This window comes from Petaurus breviceps, unplaced genomic scaffold, assembly GCF_028583685.1.
Source record: "Petaurus breviceps papuanus isolate PSGF00001 unplaced genomic scaffold, PetGlider_PUasm1.0 186, whole genome shotgun sequence".
NCBI lineage: Eukaryota > Metazoa > Chordata > Mammalia > Diprotodontia > Petauridae > Petaurus > Petaurus breviceps.
Window position 1 is genome coordinate 29,499,605 of NW_027185798.1, and position 12,473 is coordinate 29,512,077.

At 41.0% G+C, this 12,473-nt stretch overlaps 1 long non-coding RNA gene across 2 annotated transcripts in view; it reads left to right on the forward strand.

Annotated features, from left to right (window-relative positions):
- LOC138162129 (uncharacterized) overlaps positions 1 to 11,572 on the forward strand; it is a 28,016-nt gene extending 16,444 nt beyond the window's left edge. Inside the window, exon 3 of one of the 2 annotated variants that reach the window (XR_011168554.1) lies at positions 9,942 to 11,572. This is a non-coding gene — a long non-coding RNA (uncharacterized lncRNA). Of the gene's footprint in view, positions 1 to 4,112; positions 4,357 to 9,941 lie in introns of those variants that run through there. The other variant, XR_011168555.1, reaches the window with a different exon arrangement.
- The last annotated feature ends 901 nt before the right edge of the window (positions 11,573 to 12,473 follow it).

Below are 12,473 nucleotides of genomic sequence, written 5' to 3' on the forward strand. Positions count from 1 at the left end.
AGCCAAATTCAACGAGAGTAAGGTTGAGTCATTCCCTTTTGCCTTCCTGTCCTTCCCCTCCATTGTAACAGTTTTCCCTTTCCTCTTCTATATGAGAAAATTTACTCCATTCTGTCTCTCCCCATCTCTTCTCATATTCCTCTCTCACCTCTCAATTTTACCTTGTAAGTATCATCTCTTCTTATTCAATTGGTCCTGTGCCCTCTATGTATAACTGTACACATATATACACACACTTATGTATGTATTCATGAACCCATATACCCTCCTATATAGACATATATATATATATATATGTGTGTGTGTGTGTGTGTGTGTGTGTGTGTGTGTGTGTATGTATGTATACACATTTTTATTCCCTTCAACTATTCTCATACTGAGAAAAGTTTTATAAGTCACAATTATCATTTTTCCATGTAGGAATGTTAATAGTTTAACTTTGATAAATTCCTTATGATTTCTTTTCCCTATTTACCTTCTCATGCTTCTCTTGCTTCTTGTATCTGAATGTCAAATTTTCTATTCAACTCTGTTTTTTTCATCAAGAATGCTTGAAAGTCCTCTATTTCATTGAATAACCATATTTTCCCCTGAAACATTATACTCAGCAAGGTCCTGTGTTATCCTGATTGTGTTTCCACAATATTCAAATTGTTTCTTCTTGGCTGCTTGTAATATTTTCTCCTTGATCTGGGAACTCCAGAACCTGGCTATAATATTCCTCAGAGTTTTCTTTTGGGGATATTTTTCAAGAGGTGATTGGTGAATTCTTTCAACCTCTATTTTGCCCTCTGGTTCTAAAACATCAGGGCAATTTTCTTTGAGGATTTCTTGAAGGATGATTTCTATGTTCTTTTTTTGACCATGGCTTTCAGGTAGTCCAATAATTTTTAAATTATCTCTCCTGGATCAATTTTCCAAATCAGTAGTTTTTCCAGTGAGATATTTCACATTGCCTCCTATTTTTTCATTTGTTTGGATCTGTTTAATAATATGATGATTTCTCATAAAGTCACTAGCTTTCATTTATTCCAATCTAATTCTGAAGGAATGATTCTCCTCATTGAGATTTTGAGATTCTTTTTCCATCTGGCAAATTTGGTTTTTTAAGGCATTCTTCTTCTCATTGGCTTTTTAAACCTCTTTTGCCATCTAGGTTAGTCTTATTTTTTAAGGTGTTACTTTCTTCATTCAGGTTGTTGACTCTCTTTTCATGATTTTCTTGCATCAGTCTCATTTCTCTTCCCAATTTTTCCTCCACTTCTCTTATTTGGTTTTCAAAATCCTTCTTAAGCTCCTCTATGGCCTGTAACCAGCTCATATTTTTCTTGGAAGCTTTTGGTACAGGAGTTCTGACTTCATCGTCTTCCTCCTGTTCCATGCTTTGATCCTTTTTGTCTCCAAAATAGGAATCTAAAGTCAGATTGCTGAGTTTGTTTTGCTTCCTTTGCTTGCTCATGTTGTCACCCAATTACTTGACTTTTGAGCTTTTTGCCACAGTAGAACTCTGCTTCCAGAGAGGAGATCTTTGTCCCAAATCACTGGGTTTTCTCAGCTGCCAGAGCTATTAGTTGGGTGCCCTCTCAGAAGACTCCACTGGCTCTAGCACCTGGTCACACACCCCAGGACCTTCATCCTAGACAGCAATCCAGATCCAAGCAGGTTAAAGCAAGAGTGATTACCCCTCAGACTGGTTGCCTGGTCCTCCTACAATCTGCAGGCCAGGATCTCTGAAGCAGCCATGTGGTGGCAGCCACCATGCCTCAGCCACTCCTCCCTCCAGGGACAGAGGCTGGACGGCTCTCCTGGATCCCCTCCTCCCAAAGTCCACACTGACCTCTCACTTTGCCTTTGGCATTTATGAGTTGATAATTCTGGAAACCTCCACAGCTGCTGGTGATCCACTTTCCTGAAATCTCTCCAGCCACAGCTGGTTGGGGTACCCTGAGGCTAAAACTGTGGGCTCATGCGGGGCTGGGCTGTGCTCCCAGTGTACTGTGCTGACCCCTTCCTGCTAGCCTGCTGGGCTGCCTTTAGTGGAAGATTTGTTTCTTTCTGTTGCTTTGTGGGTTCTGTAGCTCTAAAGTTTGTTTAGAGTCATTTTTTATAGGTATTTGAGGTGGTTATGGGGGGAGCACACAGAGTTTTTCTGCTTCTATACTGCCATCTTGGCTCCATCCCCCTAATCCTCACATTTTAAAGAGGATGAAACAGGCTAGAAAAATTATTGTTTGCCTAAGGATGCATGGCTAATTAGGGACAGAACTGGGACCAGAATCCCTGACTCCCTAGTCTATGGTTCCATTATCCCACACACAGTGAGATACCCTATCTTACTTTGTCTGGTTACATCACACCTCACCCAGACCTGTTTTGTGGTTTACATTTGCTTTTTTTTTCTTTTCTAAAACCAGAGTGGATTAAAATAGTTTATTTTGAGGTTTCCTGGACACCTGGAGACAATGCCATAACTAGGACTTTTTATGCCTTAGGCAAAAGACTAGAACTGAGCAATCAAGATAACATTTTAGACATATTTTGTCCAGAGGAGTAGGGGAGAACCCAGGATATCATCAAGTTGCTCCTGGGGTTAGGGACTGGGGATGGGCTGGGGAGGCACTCAGGTGAGGTTACTGGGGCCAGGGGAGGGAGAATTTAGTATTTTATTTTAGGTAATTATTTAAATTAGATGCTGAAGTACAATTGAGTCTACCCTGCTAAAGGATTGCAAAGGTTGTTACCAGCTCCTAAATAACAGTTCTGCCCTTCCCCCCCCTCCCAATTTTTTTTCTTAGGTGTCCTGCTCTTGAGAATCCAAGAAACAGGATTAGGAATGATTTTTGTAGTCAATCAGTGCAAAATCTCTTAAATGGGTTCGGGCTAACCTCCTCCTGTCCTATACTAAATGATAATCATGTGAAGGAAGAAACTGGACCATAGATTTGGAGATGAAAAACATTTTATGCATCATTTAGTCCATTTTACAGATGGGGAAACTGAGACTTGGAAAAGTTAAATGATTTGCTCCAAATCACATAGTCAATGAGGGACAGAGGTTCTCTGATTTCAAAGTCAATACTCTCTTTATAGAGTTACCCCCTAAAAATCATTTATAATATTGATCCCCCAAAGGGAGTAATTCCACAGCAACTTGTTACCTCATTTTGAGAAATCCTGAAGATTTGATTATGAATGTTTTATACATACATACATACATACACACACATATACACACATACACACACATACACTATATATATATATATGTATATTTCAATCACTCTGAAAACCTTCATAAGGTAAGTCAAGGTGGAATTGTAAATAAAATGAGCAACCATTCTCTTCAAATCAAGTGTTTGTCATCTTCTTTGGGTCCTGGCTGCACCTCTTTGGTGGAGCTCTGAGGATGCTTACAAGACCTTTCTCAGAATCATGTTTTTAAATGCATAAAATAGAGAGGATTGCAAAGGAAATCAATTATATTAAAACAGTGATTGAAGTGAAAGAAACAAGCCAAATCATGGTACTAAATTTTAAATGCCTGCCTGAATTGGTCTTAAAATATAATTTCACAGGCATGATCTAGGGCAGGATCCAATATTTTCTTTTCAAATTCAGTTTCCCTTAAAATTAGTGCTTGAATAATGAAACCAAATGAATTGTGGGTAATTATATTGACAAAGCTCACCTCCAGAGAAGAAATGGGAAAATGAATGTCCCTCCTTTTTATGTGGAGGTGGGGGCCTATGGGTATGGAATATTGCATATACTGTCAGGTTTGGTTAATTGTTAGTTAATTTTGCTGTACTACTTTTTTTTCCCTCTTTCTTTTTTATTCTCCATTACAAGAGATAACACTCTTGATAGGGCAGGGAAGTAGGTGAGAGATATAGTCTAAAATGAAAGTAATGTGAAGGGTTTGGTTTTAGAAAATCCTGATAAGATTTGTATGAACTGATGTAGAGTGAAGAGAACAGAACCAGGAGAACAATTTACATAATAACAACAATATGGTGAAGTCAAACAATTTTGAAAGACTTAGGAATTTTGATAAATACAATGGAATCAACCACAAATCCAGAAAACTGACAAAATGTACTATCCATTTCCAGATGGAGTTGATGGCCTCAGAGTGCAGATTGAAGCAAATTGTACCTAACGGAGATTTGTTTTGTTTCGCTATACATATTTGTAATGTTGTTCTTCTTGCTTTTTAAATCAGTAAGAAAAAGGAATGTGGGAAGAAGAGTATTTACAATTGAAAACAAAATATAATTGAATTTTAAGCACAAAATGAAGGCTATGTAAAAACAAAAATGTTAAGTTTAAAAAAACTTTGAAGCATTTTTACTTAAATTGAAATTAGTGTTTGTGGTAGAAGAGTCAAAGTTGATGAATGTTCCTATCCTTTTGGCCTTTTAAATTAAGTTCCTCACTCCTAAGCAGACTTTATATAACAGAGTTGAAAGAGATGAGATGGAGGTGGCTAGGTGGCACAGTGAATAGAACACCTGCCCTAGATTCAGGAAGAACTGAGTTCAAATGCGGCCTCAGACACTTACTAGCCATGTGGCCTTGGGCAAGTCATTTAACCCAACTGCCCTGCCTTCCCTCCTGCAAAAAAAAAAGAAAGAGATGAGATGATATAGCTTAAATCTCTCATTTTACAGATAAGAAAATGTAAGATTAGAGATGCTGAAGAACTTGCCCAAGATCACACAAGTAGTATGGAAAGGGATGGTAAGGGGTAAGAAGGGCTTGAATTAGGAAGGTAGATCATGTGAGTAGAGACTAGGGGACAACATTTCTACTTAATAAGGAGGTTGGTACATGAATTCATTAATTTATTCACTGATTAGTTCAACAAACATAACTAGTAGGTGTGAACTGTCCTAGGTGCTAAGAGACACAAAGTGGTTTAGATGAGACAGTCTCTGCCCTCATGAAGTTCACATTCTAATTTTTTTTTAAAGGACTCCAAAAGGACTGTACTATAAAAATGCTTAATAGCATTTAAGTCTTAAAGATTTAAATGTCTAGAGACCCAGGAAAGCTGACCATACCTCTCTGTACCCATGGGAAGGCTAGAAGTGACCGTCATGGGATCTGGTGAGGCTCGCTCACTTTGTCCCTAAGCCTGGCTATTGCCCCACCTCAGTTAACCAGAACCACTCCCTATCCTCTTTTTTATTGAGTGAATCTCAGGGTCTGTTAAGAAAGGTCTAAAGGATACATCCTTTAAAGCTTCAAGGATCCATGAGGTGGTCTGTGTGCATGCTTTCTACACATCTGCAGCTAACCCAGGGATGAGACTTTCTAGATTTAGCAAGACTTGCTTCTCATGTTGCTCAGGTGACAAGTAGGTTACCATTTGGCCCATACTTGAATCTGATTCACCTTTGTAGGAACTTCCAGAGCTAATGTTCCATTGGCATGGTCCTCAAGAACCCAGGGTCTGGCCCTGCTACACCATCACAATGAGATGCCTACATAGTTCATAGTAGAATAGAAAGAGAACAAGAAGGGACTCCAACACAGTCTAGTTCAATGCCCTTATTTTGCAGAGGAGGAAATTGAGCCCCAGCAGGGGGGTAAGTGACTTGCCCAAGGTCACCCAGATAGTGTCAGAGGTGGAATTTTAAAGCAATCCTGACTGACTCCAGAGTAAGTATTCTTAGCACTGTACCACACTGCCTCAGTTCCTTTCATTCTCTATAAGTAACCACCATTCAGGACTCAGCATTAAGCCTGAGGCTTCAAAGCACCATGTTCCGCACTACATTTTTCTCTTTGGTATAGTTTCACTATAGAATTATACTGGAGTTTTTTGTACCTCTAACGGGGATATTGAAGCCTGTAGTGTTCTGTTTTATTTTTTAATTTTAATTTCTATTTGAGAGGAGCTTCTATAAGGCAATGGTTACCAAACCTTTTTTTTTTTAAATCTCAGGACCCATTTCCACCCTTAAAAATTATTGAGGACTACCCCACCCCCACCCCCAGAGCCTTATGCAGGGTATACCTATCAATTTTTATCATGTTACAAATCAACACATCTTAACATTTTTATTTTTGCTTTTTTTTTTTGAAGGGGGGAAGGTAGGGCAATTGGGGTTAAGTGACTTGCCCAAGGTCACATGGCTAGTTTTGTGTTAAGTGTCTGAGGCTAGATTTGAACTCAGGGCCTCCTGACTCCAGGGCTGGTGCTCTGTTCACTGCACCACCTAGCTACCCCACACATATTAACATTTTAATGAAAGTAGTTTTAACTTCACAGATGACTGAAAGGATCTCGGAGACCCTTGGGGATCCTCAGACCACACTCTGAGAACCACTGCTATAAAGACTGAAGTTCTAGGTGATGGTTCTTGTACATATTTACTTCATCCCTAAATGATTTCTCTTGTGACCACAGTCAAATCACTAGGACTGAAAAAATAAAGTATAATTCATTAATACAAAAATTCCATGTGGGCATAACTAGGTGTCTGTTGTTATTTTAGGTAAAATGACTCAAATTTATATTGTAGCTTGTGGTTTATAAAGTGCTTTATGTACTTTACCCTATTTGAACCTCCCAACAAGCCTATGAGGTAAATTATTATTATTAGTCAATTAATCAACAAGCATTTATAAAGCATTTACAACATATGAGATACTGGCTTAAACTAGGGATACAAAGAGAAAGTAGAAACAATTCCTGCCCTTGAGGAGCTTACATTCTGATGAGGGAAACTACATGTGCAGAAATTAGAAGATATAAGATAAATACAGAATAGATGGAAGGTAGCCTTAGAGGGGAAGTCACTAGCAGCTAAGGGGGCCAGAAGAGGCCTCTTTGAGAAGACGGTGGTTGATAATTAATAGAGAAAGCACTCCAGGCATGGAGGACAATCAGTGTAAAGGAGTGGATGTGGCAAATGGGAGAGTCTTGTGTAAAGGAAAAGCAACTAAGCTAAGATGCCTGCAGTGTTTTAGAAGACAGTAAGAAGAGGAAAGGGAGACATCTCTTCAAATGCAAAAAGTTTTCAAGGAGTTTACCCAAGAAAAGAAGAATAGTTATAGGATAGCTAGTAGGCATGGTAGGATTTAGTCAAGACTGGGGAAGGAGGACAGTGTAGTCAGAGCAGGGGTGACCACCTGGTATAGTAGTCAGGGATAGAGAGATTGGAGGCTACAGTGAGGGCAGAGAGTAGGTTTAGGGGTGTTAAGGCATAGGGACAGGTGGAAAGACAGGAGATTATGATCAGTGAAAGTCCATTCAGAGTTCCTGAATATTTCCTTATTTTCATCGTACACAGGAGGAAAGTGAATAGTGGCAATGTGGCATATAATGACTAGAACACTGAATTTGGAATCAGAGGAATCATTGGACCTTGGTTTGATTCCTGACTCATTTATTTACCACCTGTATGACCTTAAAGAAGTCAGTCAAGATCTTTGGGTCTCAGTTTCTTCTTGATAGAGAGGATTTGACTAGATGGCTACTAAGGTCACTTCTCACTATAAATCTATTATCCTATGAGGCTCAGAGATGGTTAAGTGACTTGCTTCAGTTCCCACAGATAGCAAGTGTCTGAAGCAGATCTTGCTGACTCCAAATCCAAAAATTTATCTTCTACATCATACTGCCTCTCCCACTTATCGGCGGGGTGACCAGCCACTTTCTGTAAATTGGATACCTTCAAGTTAGGAATCCATCAATAACAGCTAAAAAGAAATGGAGCCAAGTCCCTGAAAAACTTACCTGGCTAGAGAGGTGGAAGACTATGGAAGCAGAATGTGGTCTATTCCATCAGGCACAGTCACTGCTGGTTTTTCAAAACTCTTTTTCTTTATTACAAAGGAGAGTCATATGGTAATAGACAGGGCAAATTGGGAAGTGAATAGCGTAAAGAAAACAAAAGGCAGTAATACGATTTTATTTTAAAACTTATCTGGTGATTCATACATGGGAAACCAATCGTGACAAGTACTATTCTTTGTAAGAGTCTTCTTTTTTTTGCATCAGTGACATGATGGTCTCATTGGGAATGAATCTAGAGGTGGGTGGCTGGGTGATGGAAGAGGAAGTTCAGCTGAATTTTGATTTTAACAGTTAGCTTCAAATGGGGTTGCGTGTGTGTGTGTGTGTGTGTGTGTGTGTGTGTGTGTGTGTGTAATTTGACTCAGTTTACCGGAGCTGCAAATTGAAGGGCAGTTTTTAACAGAAGAAATGACTGTTGGTTTAGAATTGGTCTTCTAAGGCAAATAAATACACAGAGAACAGTATTGTGACCCTCTGATTTGAAGGATGGCCACATATGCATAACTTTAGAATCTAGAAGGGACCTTTGAGATGAGAGGATCTGAGATTTAGAGCTGAAGGAAACTAAGAGGTCATCTAGGCCAATCTCATCATATTACAGATGAGGAAACTCAAGCCCAGAAGTCCAAAGAAGCAGAGACTTGCTCAAGGTCACCTGTTGTTGTTTACTCATTTTAATTGTGTCCAACTCTCTGTGATCACATTTGGGTTTATTTATTTATTTTTCGCAAAGATATTGGAGTGGTTTGCCATTTTCTTCTCTTGTTCATTTTTACAAATGAGGACATTGAGGCACACAGGATTAGGTGGCTTGCCCAGAGGCCTAGTAAGTGTCAGAGGCTAGATTTGAACTCAGGAAGTTGAGTCTTATTGATTTCAAGGCTGGCATTCTATCCTATCTATCTAGCTATCCCTCAGCATTCAAGATCACACAGGGAATCACACAGTGAGAGGTAGAATTTGAACCCAGAACCTATGTCTTCAAATTTAATCTTCTTTCCACAATAAAGCATAACCCCTTACTTTACAGATGAAGGAACTGAGGTCCAGGGAATTATAGTGATTTATTCAGTGACAGAGCTGAGCCTCGAACCAAGTTCTGAATACCAACTCCATTCCACTAACCAGGGCTTCATTTTTTAAAAAATGGAACCTTTCATTCAGAGTCCTCATTCATTTAGTCCTTCAGCATCAGCAGTTGAGGAAGGTAGAGGCAATTTTCCTCACCCAGAAAGATATTTTCTCATTACTGTTGATGAAGCAAGAAGGCAAACAGATTCATCTGATGCCAAATAAGAAAGTGGTGAAGATAACTAAGTTAGACCCTTAACTTCCAATTATCATCTCTTCCCTCCATTTGGAGAGGTGGTGGTGGGGCAGTCAGAACATATGGAAAACCTCAGGCTATTCTATGTCCCACATCTACTTTCCCATCCCTTTGGTGCCCTGTAAACTCTTGAGTATCAGAATTCTGTTTGCCAGCCCAGATGAGAGTTAAACTCACGTGCCAAAATGTAAGAAAGGCAGGTTTGAGAGACTTCCCATAAGTTTTACACCTAGAAATCCCACCTTGTATTCTGGTCTATTGGTGTAGGGGTACCATTCTTGCTTTGGATGTGACTGGTCCTGTGTTCAAATCCCAGAAAGAAAAGTCATATTTTCCTTTTGAGAGAATGTGATGTCATGGAAAATACCTTAGTCAGTCAGAGGTTCTGGGTTCAAATCCAGCTTTGCCATTATACCAGAAGGACTCTTTAGGCTATGTACTATGTGACCCTGGGTAAATCCATTAACCCTGTTTGCCTCAGTTCTTCATCTGTAAAAATGAGCTGGAGAAGGAAATGGCAAACCCCTCCAGTATCTTTGCTAAGAAAACCCCAAAATGGGGTCATGAAGAGTTGGACATAATTAAAATGATAGAACAACATAATACTTTGGGCAAATCACCCTTCTCACACCTCAGTTTTCTCACTTTTAAAATGAGAGACTTGGACTAGATGAGCCTAAGATCCTTTCCAACTCCAAAAAAGAAAACCAAAAACCTCCATGAGCTCTAAGAAGATAAGGAGACCAAGGAGGTTGAAGAGAAGGTAATCTAATATTCAGGGCTCCACCCCTTCCCTCTTCTCTGCAGGACTCCTCTCCAACCATTCCCCTGTCTCACTGATGACAATGACAGCAAGAGCTGCCTGGAGAACCAGGTTTGGCAAGTGGAATCTCAAGGACAGCTTTTGAAGATTTCCTCTTTTTTCTCCTTTCAATGTCCCCCCCTCTTCAGTCCCTGCTGCCTGCTTATCTCCAGATCCCCAGGAATCTCCCAGAGTTCCACCCTGAAGGGCCAGCTACCTGCCATCAACATGAGTGTGTCTATGTATGCCTGGATAACATAACCCAACATGATTCAGTCTCCTGAGCCCCTGTATTTACCTCATAGACAGAACTCCCTGGATATGAGAATTCAACACTAATATTAATAGAAAAACATTTTATCATTCTTCTTGCCAAAAGGTCAAGGAGGAGGAATTTGGCATCAATGAAGCTCCAGAAGTAGTCATGGGGCAAATATTAATATATATATAATTAGAGTAGGAAGGGGATACTTCCAACCAAGGTACCCTGTCATTCATTCACTAATTTAAATACCTACTATGGGTAAGGCATCAGACTCATTACACTGTTAGGAATTCAAAGACAAAATGCAAAACAGTCTCTGCCCTCAAGAAACATGTTAGGGCACGAGAATGATGAAAATGAATGTTGCAGAATGACAAAGAACAATCTGGATTCCAAGGAACAGCTATGAGAAGATATCTTCCCTCAACTCCTTTGCAGAGATGGGCTGCCTCTGGCCATGGAGAATTGTATATGTCATATGTGTTCCATGTACTGATTGATTGATTTTGCTTATTTCCTCCCTCTTCTTCCTCTTTTTCATTATTCCTTTAAAAAAATCATTTGTTATAAGGGATGGATAGGGGATGGCTCTCTGGGAGACAATGGGTGGATACAGGGAGAAATCTAGGGAATACAAAAGCAAAAGATATCAATAAAGTCTGCTAAAACATAAATACAGTGTGCTTTAAGGATAAAGTACAGATGGGGTAGTGTCCCCAAATTCCCCCTGTTGGTCAAAACCAAGGCAGAGAGGTCCTGAAATGGGAGGGGGTCCCCTTTCTCCTGGCCACTGGGGATCTGGTTCCTGAGAACCTTTCTTAGGGCCCAGGTAACTCCTTAATTCATCCTAAATAATGACTTTGTGTCCTCCAGAGACAAGGTCCAGGATGAGAAGCCCCTGTTACTTCTGTCTTTCCTTTGGCTCTAAAGTCCTTGTATTCTTCCTCCTCTTCCTCATCTAAAGGCAGGTGAGGCTGGAAATTTTGTGGGGATGAATCAAGTCACCTAGTTTTCTTCCTGGGCTGTTTCCAAGAGAAAGCTTCTCTACCTTGGTCCTTTCATCCATATGGGTCCCTATAGAATGTTTTACTCAAGGCCTTTGTGGAGTGTAATTCTCCTGGGGGAGTGGAGAAAACATGTTTCTTGGGAGTTGGGAATGAGACAAGAGGTCAGCAGAGACTGAAGGGAAACTTTAACTGCTCTAGAGAGCTATGGGAAAATGGCCTTGAAAATTGAGATCCCAGGGCACCAAAAGTAGAGGGGCATAAGAGAGAAGAGCGATTTGGATCTGATGGGCTTCAGCTGCTTTATCCTAGTTTGTTAGGGGGCACTTGGCCAGAGATCTAGAGGTATTGTCCAAACCATCCCCCAGCTCTGCCCTCTGTTCATCCATCATTAATGCATTCATTTGTTGTTTATTATTGTTGTTATTATTTAGAAACCAGACACGATTGCCTCCCTTTGCTCTGTCCATTTACTGTCCACGGGGCTCTTAGCTCAGCCTAAATTTAGTCCGTCTGGTGTCCTGGTGTCCTGGGAACCTTCCCTCCCACCTCCAGCTACACACCCTTTGCCCGACCCTAGGTGTTCTATAACTTCGAACCGGCCCTCATTTACAGTGTCCGGTAGAAAGGACTCTTTTAGCCCTGAAATGGCATCTGAGTTAGTAGCAGGTAAGTTCCCCACTCCGCCCCAAAGCCCTATCCACACAAGGAAGGAATCCTTCCACCTCCAGCCCTCACTCATCGGCGCCCATGGTTTGACTTGATTGCACCTCTTCTTTCAGGCCACGTGTTGAGTTGGTAACTTGAGTTGGCTCTCGTTCATCCCTTCTACCTCCAAAGCATCCCCCCTTTTCTATCACCGTCCCCCCATCCGGTATCCTCCTTCTCTCACCTTACCCCCGAGGAGATGTCAGTTTCTCCCTTCCTCCGAGTAGGGACAGGGGCTGGGCTGGGGCCGGGTGAGCCTCTGGGTGGAAGGGTTCTCTCAGCAGTCGCACTTGGTTGCTGACTTCTTGCTTAACAGGTCCAAAGTTCAGGTAAAGTTTGGCTGATAAACAGAACCAATAAAGAAGGTCCCCGGCCCCCAGTGTAAACACCATGGGCTTGAGCAGACCCAGCTCTCCAGCCGTGAGCTCGCTCTTTTTCCGTCAGCCTCTCTCTCTCTCTCTCTCTCTCTCTCTCTCTCTCTCTCTCTCTCTCGCTCTCTCCCTCTCGCCGACTCTCCCCCTCCCCACCTCCATTTGCATCTGGCCGAAATGCCCGTCCCT